Source organism: Notechis scutatus, chromosome 1 (assembly GCF_049901735.1).
Source record: "Notechis scutatus isolate UNSWTSFEM ecotype Mainland chromosome 1, rNotScu1.2, whole genome shotgun sequence".
Taxonomy (NCBI): domain Eukaryota; kingdom Metazoa; phylum Chordata; class Lepidosauria; order Squamata; family Elapidae; genus Notechis; species Notechis scutatus.
The window spans coordinates 289158814-289183992 of NC_142009.1; the positions used below are offsets into that span (position 1 = coordinate 289158814).

The following is a 25179-nucleotide window of genomic DNA, read 5'->3' on the forward strand; positions in this document are numbered from 1 at the left end:
TTTTTCTGCCTGCTCTGTCTTTGTTTAGACTGTTTTTATGCTTTTGTTGCTACCCTAGGACGAGCACAATTCCAGCCCCCAAGACCATATTTTTGAATTTGAAAGAGTTAACAGTTACATGCTAAAGTGAAGCTCAGTTAAAACACATTATTTTGTTTCAACATTAAGCATCTAAATGAACATCACCATTCAATTGTATTCTGGGCAACCACCCAAATTCGTCTTTGCTATAGTTGATTTTGAAACATTACAGTCAATCATATCTTCCCAATTTGTTCTTCTTTAAGGCTTTAGGCATCCTTCTGGTTTCCATTTCTTGTTTGGAAGCCTTGAGTCATCCATTTTGGCAAAATGTCCAACCCAAATCAGTTATTTTCTCCAAATTATATTGAAATTGGGATCTTGCTTAGTTTGTTGTTTTCCTCCCCTGTCTCTCACATAATTTTCCCTTTAAGGATCAAATACAAAGCTGATTGAAGGCATGCATATAATATCCTCTTTCTTCAGTTGCTGTCAAATCCAAGCCTGTTACCCACATAGCTCTGTAATTGAAACAATGACAGAAAGTACCTTTAGGGCCATATTCACTTGCCTTGCATGAATCAGGGGTTCACATAATTTAGATGAATTACAGAGCTTGGCAGTGTAGATGTACAGAATGATCAGTGTGTTAAATGTACATTACTGGAATTCAGAGGATCTTTTCAGTCAGGCAAATTGGAGATAAGGGTTTGGGGTGGTTTTTTTTTTTTTTTTTTTAAATTGCATTCCTTGTATTGTGCAACTCATATTTCCACTGAAACCTGAATACAGTCAGCCCAATTTTTTATTCTAAAGAAACCAAAACCTGAAAGCTTATGATGCTTGCTTCATATTCTTTCCTTTTTGCTTTTATAATTATGGTGCATGAGGAATAAATCTGTAGAAGTTAGGCTCCCAGTAACAAAATAAAATCAAAATCTCCATCTGTTTATCAATTAATGTTTTATGGTATATCAGTAACCTGAAATGAAATATAATTACTCTTATAATTATCATTCTTTTTAAATTTAAAAACACTATAGTGTGTCTTTTTCATTAGATACATAGTAACATTTTAAAAAAATGAATGAAAGAAAGATATATTACTTTGGACTACCATTTCTATTAATAAAAATAGATTGAAGTGGTATATAAATCTTACAAATAAATCGTATTTATAGATAACTTACAACTACTACTATTAAAACAATTACTAGTGTTTCCAGATGTTTTACTTTGGTGGTCAGATAGAGGATGTTGATAAACCTAGGAATAATATTATTTCTTGTTTTATTTGTCACATCTAAATTGCAGATAAATTGCACATCTAAATTGCAGCCTATATAAATATTTTATTATTTGTGGTGAAATTCATCTCATTTGCTGGTTTCTCTTTTACTTTAATTTCAATCATTGTTATCTGGATGCATTATTCAAGTATGTATGAATTTGCATATATTCATTTTAGAATTGTATAAGCAAAAAAGTTTTAATGATAATATGTATAACTTTAACATTGTGAATACAACTCTATAGTATGGATGAAATATATCTGTAAAAATTGAAATAAGCATATAAAACGCATATTCAATAGTTAATCCAATGCAGTTGAACACAGACCTAATGTTTTAAGGACCACATATTTTGCAATTTGGTTGTATTAGTACCTTCAGATTTCATACATCAAATTAAAGGCATTCAGGATAGTCAGATGTGAAAATATCCTACTTCAATCCGGGGAAACTTAAAATTTATTCAGAGGCATTATTTAAAGTGATCATCCTCTGATGTTTGCTTTATAAAAACTTTTTAAAAATATATGTGCCATATATTCTCATTTTGCAGCTATAGGCAATTTACAAGCTATGGATTAAAATATATAACCAATTGGAGTTGGAGACATTTTGCCCAAAATTGGAGACATTTTGCTCAAAACTGTGATTATTTTGATATTATTGGAGAAATATCCTGAGAAAAAGTGCTGAGAAAAAGTGCTGCAGTGCTCTTCTCCCTGTTGTCATCTGGTTTGGGTTTCTTCCTCTGCTCTGTCAGGACACAGATGAATTTTTTTTGAAAACTTATTCTTATTGAGAGTCTGCAGCGTCTTGGATAGATAGGCATGGATATGCTAAGTAATGAAAGACCCCAGTAATACATACAAGCAATCTTATATAATCAGTTTCACCTACGGGGTTTCAAACAGCACAAAACCATTAGCTAATCCATATTTAGTCACCTTCACATTTCTAAGCAAGAAATGTTTATGTTTGCACACATGTATCATAATAATGGTACATGGTACCTACTATAAAGTTTGTCTTGTTATTTATAGTGACTGTTTTGAAGTGAAATGGGCAGCTCCACCACATACAAACTGCATCTTTGCAAGGATAGTAAATATTTACTTATTCTTTTTTTAAAATTATTTTATTCGGTTTGTCAATTGCTTACAAGATAATAGGTATAAGTAAAAACATAGTTATGAATACATGGATACATATAAGAAAAAAATAAAAATAAATAAAAGAAACAGTAGGACAGGGACGGTAGGCATGTTGGTGCGCTTATGCATGCCCCCTACAGACCTCTTAGGAAAGGGGTGAAGTCAATAGTAGAAAGTCTAATGTTAAAGTTTTTGGGGTTTGGGGAAGAAACCACAGAGTCAGGTAGAGTACAGGTACATAGATCACTCTGTTGCTGAAGTCGTATTTCCTGCAATCAAGTTTGGTGCGGTTAACCTTGAGTTTGTATCTATTGTTTGCTCTTGTATTGTTATGGTTGAAGCTGAAGTATTCATTGACAGATAGGACATTGCAATGTATAATTTTATATACTATACTTAGATCAGACCAAAAGTGGCATAGTTCTAGGTTTTCTAGGTGTAGAATTTCAAGTCTGGTGGCATAAGGTATTCTGCAACAAGTAGAGGAGTGGAGAACTCTTCTTGTGAAATATTTCTGGACTTTCTCAATTGTGTTAATATCAGATACATAATGTGGGTTCCAGATTGATGAGCTGTATTCGAGTATTGGTCTAGCAAATGTTTTGTATGCTCTAGTTAGTAGTGTAATATTACCAGAGAAAAAGCTACATTAACAATTCTTAATGCCTTTTTGGCTATGTAGTTACAGTGGGCTCTAGCACCTAGATAATTAGAAATGAGTACTCCAAGATTGACAGTTTGGATCATCAACAAGGTCTTAACTATTCAGCCTGTATTTTATTTTCTGTTTTTGTTTTTTTTGCCAATATGTAAGACAGAGCATTTATTTGTTGAGATTTGAAATTGCCATTTGTTTGACCATTCTGATACATAGTCGAGCTCTTTTTGAAGGGAAGCAGTATTGTCTGTTGAATAGTGTGTGTTGAATAGCTTTACATCGTCAGCGAAGAGAATGCAGTTGCTCTTAATATGATCACAGAAGTCATTTATCACAGAAGTCATTTAGTATGAAGAGAGTTGGTCCTAGAACACTGCCTTGGGGAACACCACTGTTGACAGGTACAAAATTTGATAGGACACTCCCAATTTTGACCATTTGTTGTCTGTCTGACAGGAATGCTTCTATCCAGTTATTCAGGTGTCCAGAGATACCATAAGATTTTAGTTTTAGGAGTAGTTTGTTATGTACCACTGAATCAAAGGCTTTACAGAAGTCTATGTAGATTGCGTCTATTGCTTTGCCCTGATCGAGTTGTGTAGTCCATATATTTTTGCAGTCTAAGAGTTGCAGATTGCAGAATCGATTTTTTTCTGAAACCAAATTGTTTATTAGAGACTAGGCTGTTTGTCTCTAAGTGGAGGATAATGGATTGGTTAATAATTGATTCCATGACTTTACAGGTGATGCAGCATAAAGAGATTGGTCTGTAATTTTCAACGAGGCTGGGGTCTCCCTTTTTGAAGATGGGGATGACTGTGGCTTGCAACCATAGTTTTGGTAAGGAGCTGGTCCTGAAAGATTTTTCAAAGATTATGCTTAGAGGTTCTGCTATGGCAGTGGGGAGCTTTTTTCAGAAGTAGGCACATATTCCGTCTGGTCCAATAGATAGAGATGGTTTTAGATTGCATAGTACTTTTTCAACATTGTCTTCTGTAAAATCGATATGTATTAGATCATTGTACTTGTCTGTGGTTTGCCTAGGAAATACTGGACATGATCCATTGCTGTTTACAAATACTGAGCCACAGAATGCGTTAAAGAGGTTGGCTTTAATGGTGTCATCACTGCAGTCTTTACCATTAGGTCCTTTCAGGGGTTGGATGGACATTGAGTCTTTTAGTTTGTTGTTTACAAAATTGTAGAAAGCACGGGTGGAATTGGTGAGTAGAAGGTTTTCCTTTTGTTTAATGTGATAATTGGTGCATCCAGTCTTTATCTGGTGGCATAAATTTTTGTATTGGCTTTTGAAGTTGGCAACGTGATCAGATTTGTTTTTCCGCCAAAGTGATCTCTTTTTGGATTGAAGCTTCCTTATTGTTATGGGTAATCTGTTTTTTTCTGGTTTTTGGAGTTGTTATTGTACATATAGTTTGATGACTCTTTTGACTTCAAGTAAAAATATGTTGTAATGGTCTTCAACAGTATTGCATCCAGTGAATAGAAATTGCCAATCAAGGGATGAGAGATCATTGTCTATAAGATCATAGTTGCCTTTTTTGAAGTTATAATTGGGGATTTTGTCATTGTGTTGATTTTTGTGTGGACATATGTTGAGACAAAAGTCAATCATGCTGTGGTCACTGTTGGAAAAGGGTTCTTTAATTTGTATTCCGTAAATTGAATTCAAACTATTGCAGAAGATGAGATCGAGGCAGTTGTTAAGTCTAGTATTGTTGGTTACTAGTTGTTCCAGTCCCAGGTTTGTTACAGCATTGTAGAAGGTTGCATGTATGGGTTCAGTTTTACATTCATTTAGGATCCAGTTAATGGATGTTTTTTAGATGTGAGGACTTTTTATAGAAGATAGCAAGACCACCTCCTCTACGGATTTCATGATCTGATCAGTAAACATGACAGTCTCTTACTGTGGTAATGGATTCAGGGAGAGATGCATTGAGACATGTTTCACAGACAAATATGATGTCGAATTTAGCCATATTTAGTAAGAGGAGAAATTCAGGTATTTTATTCACAAGGCTTCTTGCATTGAGTAGCTTGCATTTAAGGCCAGTCGAAGTTGGAATTGAGGTAGTTAGGGGCGTGCATGCCTAGTTTTGAGTGATGGTGGGTTGGATGAGGTAGGGTTGGATGTGGAGTTGTGGGTTGTGTGACTTACTTTTGATACAATCTGCACGGTAATCAATGTAGAGATCCTTCTCTCCATTGTCTAGACATCTTTTGAGTCCATTGGAAAGTTCACGGGAGCAGATTCTTTGCAGTATGGATAAGTCTGGTCTCGAGGGAAGTTTTTTGTGGTTGGGACTGGTTTTTGCAATGGCGTTTATTGTATGAATGAATATGTGTTTGCTGGACTCATTTTTGCAAACAACTCTACAAAATTTTGGGGCCACAGAGCCATCATTGTATTTGTACCCAGGGCCATCTGTGGTTATTTCAATTATATCTTCAGGAGAGATGTTTGTTGTATTTGAGTTGCTTATGATATTACGAATTTTGGTGATGTCATCTGATTCATTGGTGTCTTCAAGACCAAATAAGATGGCATTTGGACATTTCTGATCACATTCCATGGTGTCTCTGATGAGTAAGGAGATATCATTTGTGGAATTATTTGATGGGATAGTAATTATTTGTGGTTGTGGTTTGATGGTTATTTTTGGTTGTAGTTGTGATTGTAGTTGAGGTAGTAGTTGTAGTGGTTGTTGGGTTGGGATTTGATTTTGAGCTGATAGGTAGTCGCTTATCATTGCTGTATGTTTTTTCCCAAGAGAAATTAGGCTTTCTTGTATAATTGTTTCAAAACGAGTTGCTAAGCATTTTTCTATTTTTCTATGCTATCAACTCTGACAGGCAGGGTACTTGGTTTGTTTAGCTTAGGAAAACATGATGGACATAGACAAGGGAATGTATCTAATGCTTTTAGGAGATCAACTACGTCTTTGTTTAAGTTTAAGCAGGCAAGGTGGGCTTGATTGTCACATAGGTAGCATTTGATGTTATTTTTGCTTTCATTGATGGTTTTAAGACATCTGAAGCATGTACAGGAGTCTGGGAGGTCATTGGTAGAGATATTTTTGTTGTTGTTGTTTGGTAGTGGAGGATTTGGAGTTTCTGGAGTTTCTGGCTGGCATGGTCAATGACAATAGTACACCAAACAATTACAATAGCTAATTAATGTGATAGGTAGACAGTTACTTAATGAATGTTGGTAATTAATAAATGTTAATTGATAAGTTAGAGAACAAATCAAAACTAAGGTTACCTATTACTAAAAATCAATCAATCAACTTATTACTAAGAATCAATCAATCAGTAGACTAGATAGTCAATGATACAGTATTAAATCTCTATCAGTTCAATGAATCAGTAAATTAGTGGTCATTTAACAATTAATTATTATACTATTATATGATAAATCAAATTATATGATAAATCATATAATATAATACTGCATCGGCTAATTGCATACCTTAATAATGAAGTCTGTTTGGCTAGAGCCAAACCTCTTTATTAGGATTAAATTCCTAATGAATCCCCTAAATTTCTTTTGAGTTCATCTATTTTCTACAGTATCTAAATATATAGTTCCACATGCTAAGTTTGATAGCCTTCAATTCTAGACTTGTAGTTGAACTCAGTATTTCATCCTATTTAATAGCTAATATAAATGATATTTCATCGTTATTTCATTATTTCATACAAGATCCAGTAGGTTGGCCCCAAAACCAGATGAAAGTAGCAATCATAATATTTTATTAAACATGTATGGCACCCAAAAATCAAAATGAGTGTAAATTTGGAATGAGAATAATCACCAAATTTAGCAACATCATTCATATGACTGAGATTTCCTTCTACAGGTATTAAGAGACTTTGCTGTCTCTTGCTCAAAAAATCCCAGACAGACTTGTGTGAACTTCTAGCTGCCTTTTCCATATTAGGCACACCTTAAATATATATTCTAGAAAAGAAGAAATATTCTAGAGGAAGAAAGATAGGAAAGAAACATTCAATTTCTTTAGCACCAGAAACTGGAAATAATGAACTTTTCATTTTTTAAACATACAACCCAAATCTCATCTTTCTTTATGCAATTTGCAATGACATTTTATGTTGAAACATATGCACAAATTTATGTCACCCATAAACATATCAAACATATGAAAAGTATAGGATGAGTATAGAGATAAACACGTATATATAAGGAAGATGTTTCTTATGATCTCAGCTGTGTAATTTGCTGAAAAACTGGAGTATTCATTAGTGGTTCAAAAATTTACACCTTGTTCTGAATTTTATATTTTTTTTTTCCAGATTTTCCTGCTCCTTTAACTTTAAAAAAATTATAGTTGCAGTCAATGTAGTGTACTGCATTTGTGATATTCCTAGGATTTCTACTCTGAATTAGTGAACAACTTTACCTAGGGCAATTCTGTACAGCAGCCTAAATTGTGTTGTGCTGTTCCTGGCCGTTTCTGAAGCCAACTTTAAACATTCCAGTCCAGATTACAATTATTTGGTAACAGGGCTAAACTGGTGCTTACTTTGGGCTATAATCTCTACAGGCCCTGATTTGTTGTTCCCCTGCTTCTGTTCTTCTCAACCATGAAAGGAAGCAGCCCCCATTCATGTGGGTGTCCAGTACCTGTCCTTTCCTTTTAGGAATTGTTTCCTTTTCTCCTTGCTCCTTCAATTCCCTTCCCTTCCCTTCCTTCCCTTCATGTATGTAAACATGGAAGCCTTTACATGCCCATCCCAAGTTCTCTACTCTAACCCTAATGGAAACTTTCTCCTTTTTGCTACTTTATTGTAATGTCATTGTTTCGATGTTGTAACCATTAAAGCAAAGAGAACAGATTGTCCATCATTTCTACATTCCGCTGTAAATCTATAGAAACGTTTCAGCAAAGTGGTGCTAATAGGAAGCTTTGCAGTGCTGCTTGGAGAATATCCGAAAGGATCCTGACAACTCAAGTGGAAGTGTCTGAGTACAGGAGTTGAACAAGAACAACATCAGGTTAATGAAAAGCTTGATTAACAGTTGAAGGTAAGGCCTGAAGATAGACATAAATCATAATATTCATTTTTCAGTACATTTTTCAGCAGATACCTGATAGAACAAAGATTCCTTATTTAGATCTGGGATGGAATAGCCAAGGATAAGAAGGGTTAATATGATGTGGAACTTTTTTCTGTGTTTTTTTTTCTGTCCATCCGCTGTGGATTTCTATTGGGAGTGTTTTCTATGACAGTTGTATTACTGCAGTCTGAGACATGATAGAAATGGCTTTTGGTCTAAGAGGTTCCAATTTCTGTGCAGAGAAATGAGTTAAAATGATGGTTCAGGTTCTCTTTTTACCTGCCACTAATGTTAACATTTCATGTCCAAAAAATGTACTGCAAACATTATTAATTGGTGTAATATCCTTGTTGTGATTATGGCATGGGTGTGTATGTTTGCAGAAGCAACTGGCAACCATCAATCAATAATTTTAGTACTAATTCATTTGGCAGGCAAAGAGTGGGATATAGCCAAAATAATTGAACATAATTGATTGGAGTGGGAAACGTGCTGGCAGGCAAAAACATTTGGTGGACATAAAAAGGACAAGAGCAAAAATAATGTGCTAGCTTTGAGGAAATTAAGGTTTCATGGTGGACAGAAGCCTCTCCTTCCCTTTTCCAAAAATGTGCTGACATTTATTGACAGCAGAAGTAGCACCAATGGCCAATTAGGGCTAGTCTGCTTCCCCAATGCCTTCTTATAATAATGCAGAAATCCAGTGCAATAGTTATAGAGGCATCAAGGAACTACTTAAAAATAGGACAGGACAGCAAGTAAACTGAATTGGGAAGGAATGATCCAAAATGGTAATGGCAAAAAAAATTACCAGTTGCTACAGTGCTTTTGCAACCTGATGCAAATAACCTGCAGCCTGCAAATAAGCTCTAATTATTATTATTATTATTTTGGGGGGGGGGATGACTGCAAAAAAAGAAAAAAGACCAAATGGTCTCCCAATTGCTGTTTTAAGCCAGCAATTAAAAACTCATCAGTATAAATGAATTAAAATTTATGATTTATATCCATTAAAAACAGCTGAGACATATATTCACTGGGTGTCAATTGTACTCTGCCATTTTCTCAAATGTACATTCCCCAACACATAAACTTCCCTTGCTTTTCCATAGCTGACTGTCTATTTACTGGAAGAAAATGAAGACATGCCAAGAAAAACTTTACCTAAAGTTCTTTGATGGAAAAATACCTCTTTAAATCTCAGATTGTCAGAATTGGCTGAGTGCTCAGTATGCATTTTTGGCTGTCCAAACACTATAACAAAAAAAAAAAAAAAAAAAATTGAGTAGGATTCTTTTTGGCTTTGCTAACAAAACTGCCCTTTGCATAACAGGTACAGCAGGAAGCAGCCACTGCTTAAATATTGTACCACACCTATGTCTATTGATTTGAAGAATGTAAGAAAATGTCTATCAAACTTTTCTCATGTAAAAAGATATGGCAATATTTTGTCTTACTTCTGATGTCCGAAAAGGCAAACCTTTACAAGCCCATGCTGAGTGTGCAGACAATTTAGATGAACATATGTTAATGTGAACAATATTGAATTACAGTCTTTAATATGGTTACAAAGCTTGGATTAAGAATGACCATTTTTTTCATTACATGTTAATAGCATTTGCATAGAATATTTATCATCTTTTGGATCTGTATATCCACATACATTCACTATGTGAAACTAATGGTAACTAGATGCCTCTTAAATCAAGAATTTAAGATAGTAAAAAAAATTAAAATAGAAAAATGTGCTGAATTTTTAAAAATTAATTTTGAAGTTACATCAAACATGTAACTTAACATTAAATGTGTATTTCTACAAGTCTTGCTTGCACTCAAAATTATTTAAAAGTTCCAAATTTCTGTCTTAATAATTGATACGTAGAGGGCTATAAGTACAGGTGAGTGATTTTGTCTGCAGCTATTTGAACTTTGAAACACATATGATAAACATTTGTGCACACAATATTTTGCATGTTTCTTGTTTACAAATGCATGTATCACTTACATTGTATTAATTTAAGAACTTTATACCCACTGCAATCATGAAACTCTTGTGAGTAAATATATTTATTTGTTCACAATTTAGAATTACATGGTCAGATCAATCAGTACCGACCACACCAGTTAAATCTTGATCCTGTTCACATTTCAAGTATATCTTTGGAACAAGTACTATAATATCTCCCTAGAAAAAGCATAAAACTTAGGGATATAGACCATTCAACTCAAGAATGGAAAATTCTGCAATATTTCTGAATGTTTACACTTCCCCAATCTCATTCTAATATCATTTTGTAGTTTTTGCAGAAGTAAATTGTCTAAACTAGAAGCTGCTCAATGTGTTCTAAACATATGAAACTTTCATTTCCTGTTAAACTGCTTCCAGAGCAGCCTGTTCCACAAAGGGAAATAGAATATTCTAGAGTTATTCTGCAATTGTTAATTTAGTAACACGGTTGTTAAGTGAATCTGGTTTCTTTATGGACTTTGCTGGTGAGAAGGTCACAAAAGGGGATCATATGACCCCAGAACACTCCAACTGTCGTAAATGGAAACCTGTCAAGCATCTGAATTTTGATCACATGGCTACAAGGATGCTGCAATGTTGTAAGTGTGTAAAACGGTCATAAGTCTCTTTTTTCAGCACCATTGTAACTTCTAACTATCACTAAATGAACTGTTGTAAGTCGAGGACTACCTGTATCTAATACTCATGAGCAGAATACATACAGGAAAACTATTTTGCAACAAGCTTGCAAAGACCACACAGTCAACTTCACGGGATCCAATTAGGGTTGGAAAAAGGAACAAAGGAACAGGCAGCATATGTAGGGTTATCAGATATCTAAACAGCAAATGAGGACACACAATGATTAGAAAAAAGGACACACTGTTTAACTTTCCTGGACCCATGACAAAAATTAAAACAAAAAAATTACTTGACTTAATGTATATGAAATTATCTTTTCCAACATCAGAATGACTGATTTTTCAATTACAGGAATATGTAATTGAGACCATTGGGAGGCAAAAAAAAAATCAGTATGTAACTGATTAAGCTCTTATCAATTAAGGGCTTAAGGCTCTACAGGGTACTACTAATCAACTAATTAAGGCCACAGCATACAGCTTGTTAACTTGTGATTAGCATTTATTAGGAAAGCACTGGACTTCTGAGAGAATCTGCTCAGGAAGAGATGGGGCATTGATACTTACATGACATGCCCTTTCTCTGTGAGCTGTGAAGAGCACCCATTGTTTGGGATGATGCTTCTGTCGCTCGTTTGATAGGCTGGGGTTTAATTGAGAGGATGCTCCTCCTCCTCCACGGGACTCCTCTCTAGTGTCCCCAGTTTTGGCAAAGTCGAAGTGATGAAATATTTCTTCTCCTTCACCCTTTCTAATACTTGGCCGGAATAGCATCCCACCAGACGAATAAGGGTGGGGATGGATGCTCTTCACAGCTCACAGAGAAAGGGCGTGTCAGGTAAGTACTAACGTCCCTTCTCCAGATGAGCTGTTCAGAGCATATCCATTGTTTGGGACATACCAAAGCTTGGCGTGTCCTACGAGAGGGCTTCCATCTGGTTCGGATTCCCCTTTTTCTTGGTCCCTATGGACCCTTTGTAACACTCTCCTGTCAAAGGCAGCCTCCGCAGAGGCGAAGACATCATTCTAATAGTTTCTAAATAAAAGGCAATAGTGAGGCCCATGTTGTCACAGCGTTCCTTGTAAATTTTTTTCTATTTGGCCAATTGCTATGTGGCCCATGTTGTCAACATTGCATGTGCGCTGCGCTCAAAAGGTTGAATGAACAGTGATGCCCCTGGGTACAGGAAGAGACTGTGTCTCATAGGGCTTGGGAATTGTGCTTTCAGCCACTTACTGGTCATTGTGGAAGAGGTCTTGCACCCAATGGTGGGTGATTGAAAAGAAACGAAGAGAACCTTTGTTTCCTAATACACATCATGTGGTTGAAATATATGCAGAAAGCTCACCTTACATCTAGATTGTGGCATTGTTGTGCCAGATTTTATGTCGGTTTCAGACAAATGTGCGACAGTATCAGTTCCTATGGTCTGTGGAAACCAAAATTTATCTATGGGTGAAAGATGGCTCTGGACTAAGGACCACTTTGTCTGTGTGAAAAATACAGAGCCCCTGTCTAACTGACAAGGCTACTAGATCCAAGATGTAACTGGCCGATGTAATGGCAACCAAGAGAACCACCTTGTACATTAGGAATGGAGACGCATGGTCTACATGTGCTCAAAGGGAGTTTTCTTGAGTGCGGTAAGGACCTTGTTGAGGTCCCACATGTGATATCAATGCACTACAGGAGGCCGTAAGATTGTAGCCCCGTGCAAGAAACTTGCATATGCGTGGGTGATGAGAGATGGACTGCAAGTCTCTCCTAGTGATGACTGATGCTAAGGCCTCCCCTTTGCCTGTTTATATGAACAAGATAATAATGAAATGTCATTTAAATAACCCTGCCATCTAACAGGTGTTCCCCTGAGATGGACAACCAGAGCCATCAGAACCTTCGTAAGAACCTTGGGCAGATGACAACCCAAAGGACAGTACAATGTATTCAAAACGTTGAGTATTATAACAAAAACTAAGAGGTTTGCTATGTAAGGATCTAATTGGAATGTGGAGATGGGCCTCCATTAAGTCAATGGAGGGTAGAAAATCGCCCCTTCTGAAGCTCAGAAGTATGGAGTTCAGTATGCTCATATTAAGCCTCCTATGAACTATGGATCGATTAAGTCATTTTAAAACTAAAATTGCCCCTGCTGATCCGGTGCCACAGGTTGGTTGCCTGGATCTCCAATAAATGAACAATAGCTGTCTCCATCACGCTCCCTTTAACAGGATTCCCAGAGAGAGGGCAAGTAATGCAAAGGTTCCGGGGAGAGGATAGAAATTCTATAGCCAGGCCTAATCCTCTGATATCTCTAACCTAGGAAGCAGAGGTAGAGGCATCCCATCTATCCGTGAAAGGCTTGAGACTTCCACCAATAGGGGCACAGTCGTGAGGCCTATGTTGTGCCGCGGAGACCTCTATTTCATGTTCCTTGCTCTGCCCTCCCCTTCAGTATCTATCTCCAGATTGGAAACTATCTGACTGTTGGTGATTCATGTGTCCAGACGGTCCCTGGAGTCTGGAGAGAAAAAGTCCCTGGTAGAGGGAATGAAGGAACCCTCCAAAAAGCTGGGAAGGACTACTTTGGGGTCCATGAAAAGAGAGGAACTTATTTTCTGCTTCTAGTCTCTATCAGAAATAAGTCAGGGGCACCACCAACCAAATTATCTCCCTATATTGGGGAGGAAGCAAGCTTCCATTAGTTGTGTGATATCTGCTTGCAAATGTCTGAGCCATAGCAGTAGGCGAGGAGTAACCTGAGATACCCTGGCTCGAGCAGATAATTTAATAGAGTTTTGCGGCGTCCTTGTGTGCCCTGATATTGGAATTTGAGATAATCTCCCTCAGATGGTGGAGCAACCTGAGAGACAATCTAGTAAAAAAAAAGGGTACTGCAGCCGACTCCGCTCTTATGGCCCTCACATCAGATCGACATGCCCTACATGGAGACAACTCGACCCTGTATATCAGGGGTCCCCAACCACTGGTCCGCGGACCGGTCCCGGTCCGTGGAACAAGTCCTACCCGGGCGCTGGTTTGCTGGGCGCCGCCATCTTGTTTTGATGAAAAAGTGCTTCCGGTGAGCTTTTCCGGTAGAAAGCTCACCGGAAGCACTTTTTCATCAAAACAAGATGGCGTGCCAGCTTATGCTGTACCGGCGCGCCATAAAAAAGGTTGGGGATACCGGGCCGCGGCATAAAAAAGGTTGGGGATCACTGCTGTATATCCTTTGACTTGAGAGCCTCTTCTGCTTCCATTGGAATTGCAGAGGAGGATGATAATTGCCATTATTGTTTTATCTACTATCGTGGTGATGAGAAATTTAGCAGAATCAGAAAACCAAATTAAAAGTTTTCTATCATATCCTGTAAGAGGGGTATACGCCACTGAAGAGACCCCTTGTTTCTGGACAAGGTCCAAGAACCTCTGTGGGACAGTTATGACTTCCTCTTACATTATTGGTTGGGAGAAGATGAAATCATCTGACCCCCCCTTACAGTAACGATTGTTGGGCCGAGGGGAGTGGAATATCAAGGCAGGCAGTAGGTTGTGTTTTTTTTTGAAACAACAGAGACTTGAAAAAAGTCTGAGGGCAAAACAGACCTGAAGGTCGGTGGTCTGGCTTAATGCCTTCAATGTCTGACATGCCCCCCTGATTTAGGGGATCCGCCTCTGACAGATTTTGGTCACTATCGTGAGTAGACCCTTCCTCAACCTGTTCCATCTGGTCTCTAGTTCTCCCTCATCCTGTGCATCATGTGAATGTGTAACAGGATTATATAATACTCCCCTGAAGGAGGTACCTGCTGGTAATGAGTGAGAATCGAGGTCAGATTGTGGAGGCTGCCTAGCCATCAACTTCTACTGTACCCCGGCTGCGATGCCTCTTCAAGTTGTCATGTCCCTCCAGGCCTTCAATTTGCCAGGGATATCCTCTGGGAGGAGGAATTCTGGCATGGTCCCACAACTGTTGGTCAAGCAAGTAGCGCTGCTGAAGGCCTGGGTTGAAGAGGTCCCTCTGAGGCTCTCCTGGATGGCGTTGAGAGATCCAGGGATGGAGGCAAGGTAAAATATGGAACACTTTACAAATTTGCGTGTCATCCTTGTGTAGGGGCCATGCTAATCTTCTCTGTATCATTCCAATTTTAGTATATGTGCTGCTGAAGCGAGCACTCTGGAACTGGGACCAGCCTGGCTGGGGAAGAGGACTGAGACTTCTGTTCAACCTCCCTCATACATTTTTTTTGTTTTTTAAGATATGCTTATCTAACGTATTTTGGCATCTCTTGGCATCCTTTGTTGCCTTAGAGGTCTCTCTAGGACGTTTTGACCTACTTTGAGTTGGTTTATTGTCCTCTGGGGGTATTTTTGGTTGCCCTTGAAGATTCTGACCTAAAGCTCACAAGGTGAGATATCTATATCTATATATCTATATGTGTATGAGATATTAATGGACTGTTGACTGGTTCAGAGGACTGATGTAAACAGAGGCAGGGAATCTTCTTGATATTTGCTCTCACCCCCCCCCCTTTTTTTGGTAAATTCAATTTATTATGTTATTATTCATAATAATATTGATATCATTAATATTGTTATTATTGATAATATTTTTGTTATATCTGTGCACAGCTACTAACATAAATTGTTGTGCTGTTACCAAACTCATAATTAGATGACTGAATATGGAATCAAATTGTGAGGCCAAATAGAGAACACCTTTCAGGACCTGTATTGCAATTGGGTGATCCTGCAGTCACTGGCCCTCAATAGCTTCCTGCCCAGCCGGACACAGGCCTTGGCGCTCACTGTTACTGTGCTGCTAGAATTCTGTGAGGGCTGCCAACTTAAAAAGGGAAGCCCAATAGTCAACCTCAGAAAGAGGTCCGTAATCGGCATAAATGTCCCCTGGACCCTCACGGAGAGATCCTTGTGAGGGGAAGTAGCCTCTCAACAGATAATGCCATGGAATTCTTATTGTGAGCTGATGCGAATCTAACTAGAATTTGAGAATTTGAGCAGGAGAACTCAGATTCCTCTGGCTCCGCCTGATCAATAGCCCTTGCTTCTTCTATATACCTTGTGGGAGTATATCTGAAACTACAGAATCTCCTGTGGAGAGATACCTAAGGGTAATGATGCTCTGTCCTGCTTAGTGACCGGAGTTATAGGGAATTCCAATCAGAAGGAATGCTCTGTTGTTGGCCAGAGCAGTATGCTGCACCCTCACAGAGATATATTGGCGTATTGCTAATTCCATCCACAGTCTCATCTTTGCGGGGATCTTTTCCGGTAAGTCATCATCTTGATAGAATCTGGCCACTGTTGGAGCAATGTGGCCAGAGAATCACTTCGAGTCACTTGTATTGATCTAGATGGGCTACCTGATCTTGTGCAGCTGCTCTGCATCTGGATTACACAGACAGATCCAGGGGTGGTTGCAGAGGGGGATTGGAGCCAAAGTAGGCCTGGAGGAGATGAGGTGTGAGAATTTTCTTCATCCTCCCACATGAACTTCTTCATGTGTTTTTCTAGTACCTTATGGCTCATGTTAGCGTCTTTTTCTGCTGGTTAGGAGGTACACTTAGAATGCTTCAATTTGTTTTGAGAATTTGACATGGCTCTTGAGCTACTGCCGCTTGCCATTGTGACCGCTTATTAAATTTTACTGTTAATGAGGCTGAAATGTTGGGCGGTTGGCACGCCGAGGGGCCTGAACCAGCAATGGCCAGGGAACCCTAAAACAATGCTCCCCAGTTTTGTATAATCTTATGTAAGAATATTGAATTCTTATTCTTGTTCCTATTATTATTATCATTATTATTATTTTGTTATTAATATTATTATTTCTGAATTAGCCAAATTTGGAACACCTCATAGGCCTAGAAAGGAGGAATTGTTGAAATAAGATGTAGGCCTGCGACAGCTTCCTGCACAGGCGGACACAGGCCTTGGTGCTCGCTGTGGTGCTGCTGTTTAATTCTATGAGGGCATAGGCCAACAGTTTCTTCCTTAATGAATAAGGGTCCAAAATAGAATAATTATATCTGAATATCTATATACATACACATATACACACACACATACATATATGTACACATATATACACACATATAGATACACGCACATATGTATTAGGGTGATTTCCCTCAGGTTCCAGAAAGGAGACCCCTGCTTGGGGAAGGAAAAGCCTCACAGCTCCAGAAATAAAATGCAGATCACTACCGCATGGTTAGTGAGTCTGCAATGGTGCCAGCCGTTATCTCTTTAGGCGCGTAATGAGGTAAATCGGCTCAGCAGCACTTGTGGGGGGTCGATACTGCAGAGTTTGCCCTTGAATAAAAAGATGGGCGCTGATGCCCCTACCCCAGACGGTGTTCCCAGGGGAGAGAAAAAGCCTCAGACCCTTTTAAAATGGAGCCTCTCCCTTCGGGCACGGGCGGCGGCGATCATAGCGTCTCAGCTTGAAAAGATTGTAATGGTACGGGCTAAGAAATGTGAAATTTCAGCCATGCAGCTGAGGCTTTATCACCTCCGATCATCCTGGGGGCAAGAGATCATTATCTGAAGCTACGGTGAGCTCCCTTGGCTCGAGTTATATACCGTAGGGAGCTGCTTGACTCATTGAAACTAAAAGCCTTAAAGGAGTTGTTTAGAGTTTAAAAGCAAACCTTTTTGTTGTCTCCTTTTGAAGCCTTTGCTATTCCAGCCAAGGGAAAGGAAATTAAGCTGCCTATATCCACGAAGGCTGAGCAAAAACTGGGGACGCTAGGGAGGAGTCCCGTGGAGGAGGAGCATCCTCTCAATTAAAGCCCAGCCTATCAAACGAGCGACAGAAGCATCATCCCAAACAATGGATGCTCTGAACAGCTCATCTGGAGAAACTCTATAAGCTGGGCAATATTTGAATTTAAGGCTTGCCTGCCAAATGGAGGACAAGAAGACAAAAAGGAAGATACGTCCTCCTTTTGAGAACATCTGATAACCTATCATATCACACATCGTATTAAGTATGATTTATGTAACTCTGAGTAACCTACAACTGGCTGAATTTGCACAATACATTAAACCATGTATACACGTCAGCCCTTCAAAGTAGATGACACTAGGAAACCAGTAGTTGTGAATTCTAGTCTTAATTTTATTATACTCATCAGGGTATAATGGATAAATGACTGGTTGTCTTTAAACAGTAGATCCACACCCAGTATACAAAACAAACATATTTTTCTGCAAACTGTGAAAATGCTTTCCCATAACTCTTTACTTAACATATTGCTTACATATTCTTCTGATTTACTGACTGGCTGACTGCGTGCCCTCAAGTCAGTATCAACTTCTAGGGACCATATTTTAGGTCTTCTCCAGGATGATCCTTGACTAATTTGGCCCACCGGGTCTTCCAATTGTGCACCCATCACTGCTATAATTGAGTTCATCTTCTTCCCTTTCCTTCCACCCTTCCCAGAATCAAGAGATCTAGTCATTATATAATGCATTCAAAATGTAATAGCCTGAGTTTGGTGATTTGTGCTTAGACTGAGAATTGTAGATTGATTTATTCTATGATATATATGTTTACTTTCTTGGCTAACCATGGGATTCTCATGAATCTTCTCCAAAACCAAAATTTAAAAGCATCAATACTCTTTTTATCCTACAACTTCAAAGTCAGTCTGGAAAACCACTGCCTGCATGATTCTGATATTTATAAGTATAGACATGACAGCATTTTTTTCCAATGCCTTTTTTGCTTTCCTGCCAAATGGTAGTGTATGGTGTGTTTCTTGATGGTTGTTTCATTTACTGTTGATATTCAGTCCTAAAAAAAGAGACAATATTTATCAGTTCAATATCTTCATTGTCAGTTCTGTGTCTGGTTGCTGTTACCTGTTAGCATTACTCTGAGTTTCTTTATACCGTGGTTTTATGTCCTATGTATAGGATTTGAGTAAGTAAATATGTTTAAATTTTATGCCGTTTTTGATAGTAGCTAAATGATGGATATATATTTTATTTCAGTGTTATTGATGAATGCTAAGAAAAGAACACCTCATAGTTACTAGAGCAAAGATTACTAACTTGGAATAGATTGAGACAGTCAAATATAGCTGGTGCTTGTGTGACTCTAGCAATAAGCATCTCTGGTTCAGGTATGACCTCAGATTTTTCATTATTTCAGGGTTTCAGAATTTGCAAGGTTTGTTTTTAGTGGTAATAATAAACCTAGGGCAAAAATATAAGATGACAAACTCTCTTTTTTCCTGTATGTTTTGAGACCCTAGAGCTGTAAATTACCTTAATCTTAAATATGATTCCATTGAAATAAATTTCCTAAGATAAATGGAGCTGGCTCATATGGTTAGGATTAGCATGTAACATTGCTGTTTTTTGAAATTTGGATCTGACAAATGGTACATTAGTACTGTCTTTTCAGAAGTCACTCTGCTTACCCAGGTGAAAGCTGAATAGCCATTAAAGCAGCACATGCATAAGCAAAGCCCTTGTTTTCCTTTTGGTATACCACAAACACATCATTCATTTCCCACAAAGAATCCAAAGTAAAATAAGTCAAAATCCAAAATAAATAAGAGAGCCATGTCCAAAGTTGTAGTCAACTTCAGTTCTGTCTGAAAACAAAGCAATGAATGAGGGAACTTAAAGCAAGCTAAAAGTTTATCAGTTCAAAATGCCAGGCTGGATAGAAGAGAATAAGCATAAACACGCTTGCATTCTTAATTAAAAAAAACCTGATTTTTAGGAGAACATACAGAAATAAGGGTGAGAAGTATCCTCCCATTTTCCATAGGGGGCTTCTCCATTTGTGCCCTCCATTTACTTTGTATAATGTACAGTCAACTGACTAAAAGGGACCCCCTAAATCAATTTTTTTTCAAACCTGTCAACTTTAAGAGATGTGCATCTCCCAGAATTATAAAAATAATGGGAATTATTATTATATGGGAATAATGGGAGTTGAAGTCCATAGCTCTTAAAAGTTGCCAAGTATGAAGAACACTGCTCTAACTTTCCCTAGCAGATGTTCTTTTCTGACCAATGCAGCTCTACCTTCTTAAAAACAATAAAATAAAACCCAGAAGTCTTTTAATTATGTCATGTTCAAGAAGATTGTATGGCCAAGTAAATATAGTTTTTACATAAAATATTTGTAAAGGAGGCAAATACATAAATATGTAGACTACAGGAATGCTCCAACATTCCTTTGTTTCACTGCATTCCATTAATTTAGTGGGTGGATTAAAGATCAAAACATTAAAGATTAAGTTCTATTCCCATGTATTTCTTCATTCTTGCCCTTTATTTATTTTTTAATAAACTGGCTTCATATCAAAGAAAATATCATGGGAAATTAGTATACAAGAAAGACAAAACTGATACGAAAAACAACCCTTCTTTATATTGATAATTGTTTCTGGTTTTAATTTATCTTTTTGTGAATACATTAAGTCTTACATGACAAAACAGGAAACAAAAATTAACTAAGGAACAATCCCCATTCCTTTCCATCCTGTTATTGAAACCGCACAGCATGCTAATCCCTTTGAAACTAAAAAAATATATATATATATATTAATGAACTCCAAGGTAAAATTTCAATAAGGTGTCAATAAATTTAATTGATGCAGTGGGTCTCCTCTACTTGCCCTAGCTCCCAACGTCTTGAGTCGATCATGCCTTCCCTGTTCAGTTGATACCATGACTTCTGACAGTCTGCATTTGGCAAGTAAAAATGCCCCCACAACATTTACTGTACATGTGGAAAAGTGAAACTGCTGGTCTTTCTTTGCATTGATTATTACTATCTAGCACTTAGAAGCACCTTTTCTGCTTTTGCTATATGGCAAAATGGAAGTGGGTAAATCTATCATCTGTGAATTATCCCATATCTGTAATTCAATGTGTGGTAATAATCTCTGCACACAGATTATAATTTCTGAATAGCAGTGAGTATTTCTTTGTGATTCTAGCTTTGATTCAGCATTAATAGTTTAATGACAAAGGAAATGGTTTGAGAAAAAATGGAATTAGATTCTATTTGTGGATCTTCCCTACAGGCAAATAGGTTTATTAAATTGTTTGCTTATTCACTAAGGTATCCCATTACATATCCATTATTTGGATGGATGGTGAAATTTAGGCCACATCTATACTAACAGATTGCCCTGTCATAAGTACAAATCAGTTTCAGAGAGGAAGAACATCATCACCTTCTATTTATCTTCAGCCCATCAATGAATGTGAAATCTGCATGTGTTTTTCTCCTCTGAATTGAATGTAGCTTTCTGGACTTTGCCAACAGGGGAATTGCTCCTCACTTTTCCTGCTGCACTTTGTTAGTATTTCTAGGTGTATCCTGACCGTTTGATTGGCTAGAGCAGTGGCCCCCAACCTTTTTCGAACCAGGGACCAGTTTCACGATTATTTATTCTTCCACAAATGATCCATGGACTGGTACCAGTCTGGGGACCGGTGGTTGGGGACAGTGGGCTAGAGTACATAGCCAAGGACACCCTCTGCCCTCACATTGCCAGCAGTTCTTCTGCTGTGGCTTCTCTGATGGATTTTTCTCTGACTTAATGATACTTGCTTGATGTGCAGTATATCCCCAGTTTAAAATCTGACAGGAATGTACTTTTAAAAAAATGGGGGTGGGGGTTATTGTTTTTATCCTTTTTATATTGGGCTTTTTATTGTTTGTAAGCCATCCACTGAGAGTGAGTGGTTGGCCATTTAAATCCAATAAACAAACAAACAAATACAACTGTTTTTCTTTCCTTTTTTTGGACTATCCCCTTTTCCAGTTGTTGTTGTTTTTAGAAAAAATTCTTCCGGTACAGTATTGCATTATTTTTACAGTCACTTGGGATAGAATATTTTCATCCCCAGCTTCACCCCTCCCTCTCTCTCCCTCCTTCCTAAGACCTGGCATTTCCTATGCTTTTCTGCAATGGAAATTGGGAAGGCACAGCAGCATGGGAATCTTCCAATGGGGAGCCACATTAGCCTTCAGTCTGGACTCAATCCCTTGCAAATTGCTAGCAAAAAGCCTTGGTCCAAACAGGTTTTTCTGAATAAACTAAGAGCCCTTAAGGCTGCCATACAGTAAGTATATTTGGCAACCAGAAACATTTGAACACTGGAAAAACAGAGAAATCAATCAATGTTCTTCAGTATGGAAAGGCATTTTTCTGCAAGCCCTAACTTGTTTTAGGAACTTCAGCACCGTCCAATGATAGTACACAGGAGTCCCTCCAAAATATGCGTTACCAAACAGGTGACATTGTTAAATTCAAGATTCAGAATTTCCAGGAAGTCTTCAAACTTCTACTGAAACTTACAAATCCAACTTGATCAATGAACATGGATAGACAGCAAACTAAGTTTAAAAATAAATGAAGAGATACAAACTGTTCGCAATGATTGCTTGAAATAACATTCAGTGTCTTAAGAAAGTACTTCTTTTATAGAGTTTATTTTTGAGACACAGGGATTTGATAATTCTGGTATTTGTGGAACAACTTAGCGTGCCTTGTTCTTGTCCTCTAAACCAAAGGAAAAACATAATTGGAATTAAAATCCAGCAAAGAGAACAAAAAATATTCATTAAGTTGGGATACATAATATGAACTGAATAAATACATGAATTCCAGAATCACTTTATAAAAATACATCCAACAAATGCTACAACCACAAAAATTAAAAGCAAGTATTTAATGCATCTCCAGAACAAATAAACATGAAAAAACTCATATATAACCAACACCAAATGCATTTTGACCATATGCTGGTTTTCTCCAGTAGTAATAAAAAAATAAGAAACTGATGATACAGAATTTACCTAATACTTTCTCTTGATATTTAAATGCTTGGTGGAAGATTGGGACTGTGGTTAAATAAATATAATTATAATATTTGGACACAGCAACTAATTTGTTCTGAGGGTTAAGGAAATAAGGTTTTATGCAGGGGTGGGATTCAAAATTTTTAACAACCAGTTCTGTGGGCGTGGCTTAGGTGGTGGGTTTGGCTTGGTGGTCATGTGACTGGGTGGACATGGCTTGGTGGTCATGTTATTGGCTGGGTGTGGCCAACTCAATATCACTCACATCGAGGCACGCATCTCCTCACCTTGCCTCTCATGACTGTGGGGGTGCTGCAACAGTCGTAAGTGTGAAAAATGGTCATAAGTCACTTTTGTCAGTGCCATTGTAACTTTAAATGGTCACTCCACACAAGCAAAGTACCAGCAAAGGAACGGAAAAAACTCCAGAGACATTCCTGAGACAGGAAGTCTAGTCCTGCCAAGAATGTAATAAGGGTAAACGGACAGGCAGTTTCTGTAAGCAACACCAGAATGTTTCCTTCCTGCCTTCCTTACAGGATTAGGCCAGTAATTTCTTCTAACAACCGGTTCTCCAAATTGCTTAGAATGTTAACAACCAGTTCTAGTGAATAGGTGCAAACTGGTAGAATCCCACCCGATTTTATGTTATTATCTTAGATTAATTTGACTCAGAAATTGTTGTTGTAATTAGTCATAATGGAAGATTCTATTTAGTATCATATAAATTGGTGGTTGCCAACCAGTGGGCCGGGGGCCATTGGTGGTCCACGAGAAAATTTTGGTGGTCCACAGAGCCCCCTCATAGCAATTAATCCAGGCTGCGTGGGAACACAAGGCTGTGCCACCCACATGGCCCACGGGAACACAAGGCTTACCTCACTTGCATTGAGAACAACACAAGGAAGTGAGGTGAGGGGGGAAAGAGCGGAGGGGAGAACTTGTCCTACTCGCCCTATGCGCCTTGCCTGGCCACTGGGTTGCTTCTTTCCACTTCTTTCTTCTTCCGCTTTTGGCTGCACGCAAGGAAAGCAGCAAGTCTTTCTTTCTCTCCCCCATACTCTGCCAAAAATGAGTCTTTGGGACCCTGCAAGGCATCTTGCTCCAAGAGGCTGTGCCGGCACGACAAGTCTCACAAAGACTCATTTCTGGTGGAGTTTGGGGGGAGAAAGAAAGACTTCTGTTGCTTCTGCTGCTTTCTTTGCATGAAGCCAAAAGTCTCTCTGTGTCTCTCTCTCTCCTTCTCTTCCCATGAGAACGGAGCTGGAGACGGTATCTTGCGATCCCAAATAAAGAATGATTGATCAATAGGAAAACGGGGTGGGAAATTTTCCTGCAGACTTTTTTTGGGATTTTCCCAGGGTCTCTGGTCTGCAGGATTTAAAATTATGAGTTTGGTGGTCCCTGAGGTCCAAAAGGTTGGCAACCCCTGATATAAATGGTCTCCTCTATACGCAATAGGGCCTTTTCCTCTTATAATTTCTTAGCTGTACAGAGAAAATTTGTTAGAAATATTGTTGGACTTTATATATTAAATAACTATAGAATATGTCCAACATTTAAAATTTAAAGTAAAATGAATGAAGAAACCCATTCTCAGGTCTTTTATGTTTACATTAACTTTTGCTTTAAACATAAATAAATCCATTTATCTCCTTAGAATATGCAGAGATTTATCACAATATCTGTGCAAAATTATACAAAATGCATACACTCATGCACACAATTAGGTGCAAGTGTGCTTGTGCAAGGTGTTGCTTGTGAATAACAGCAGTGCATGATTTAAAATTTGGGATTTTTAAAAAAATCAGTATTTGTGATGCAACAAATATTTTGTTGATCTTCCTTACTTGTTCAAAGGTACTAGGACCTTGAGTCAGCAAGGTTCATGTGCATAAGTTATATTCTATATAACTTACATATAATATAATATATAAGTATAATATATATTATAATATAATTATTATATATATATATATATATATATATATATATATATATATATATATATATATATATATATATATATATATATATATATATATATATATATATATATATATATATATACTGGTATTCAGCTTTGTTCAGGTATTTTCCACGTCATTATAGTTGTGCTTTTAAAGTTGTAGCAACGTTTCGGCAGAATCTCATCTGCCATCATCAGGCTTCTGTATTGTGTTCGTCTGTGAGTCAGGCTTTCACAGCCGTTTCAGTTTTAAAGCATTTCAGTTTTTTTTTTTAAAAAAAAATCACTCTGAGAAGCACAGAGCTGAAGACAGAAGAGCCTGAAGATGATGAATGAGACTTCATCGAAACGTTGCCTAGATACTTCCAATCTTACGCGGGAGAAAACCCGAATAACCAAAGATCCACATACAAATACCTGCGAGAACCTCAGAAAATAAATATGTATATATATACATCCATGTGCATAAGTCAT

At 37.8% G+C, this 25179-nt stretch overlaps 1 protein-coding gene, 1 long non-coding RNA gene and 1 other non-coding gene across 7 annotated transcripts in view; 1 reads left to right on the forward strand and 2 right to left on the reverse strand.

Moving 5' to 3' along the window:
- Window positions 1-25179, reverse strand: part of SLC25A21 (solute carrier family 25 member 21) — a 306437-nt gene that overhangs the window by 26275 nt on the left and 254983 nt on the right. The gene's annotated exons all lie outside the window — the stretch shown is intronic.
- Window positions 11633-15106, forward strand: LOC148133424 (uncharacterized). Its single transcript, XR_015747390.1, has 3 exons — window positions 11633-11713; window positions 12734-12827; window positions 15026-15106. It is a non-coding gene; the product is annotated as an uncharacterized LOC148133424 (long non-coding RNA).
- LOC113410162 (U6 spliceosomal RNA) lies at window positions 14943-15049 on the reverse strand. The gene has a single exon (XR_003370629.1). It is a non-coding gene; the product is annotated as a U6 spliceosomal RNA (small nuclear RNA).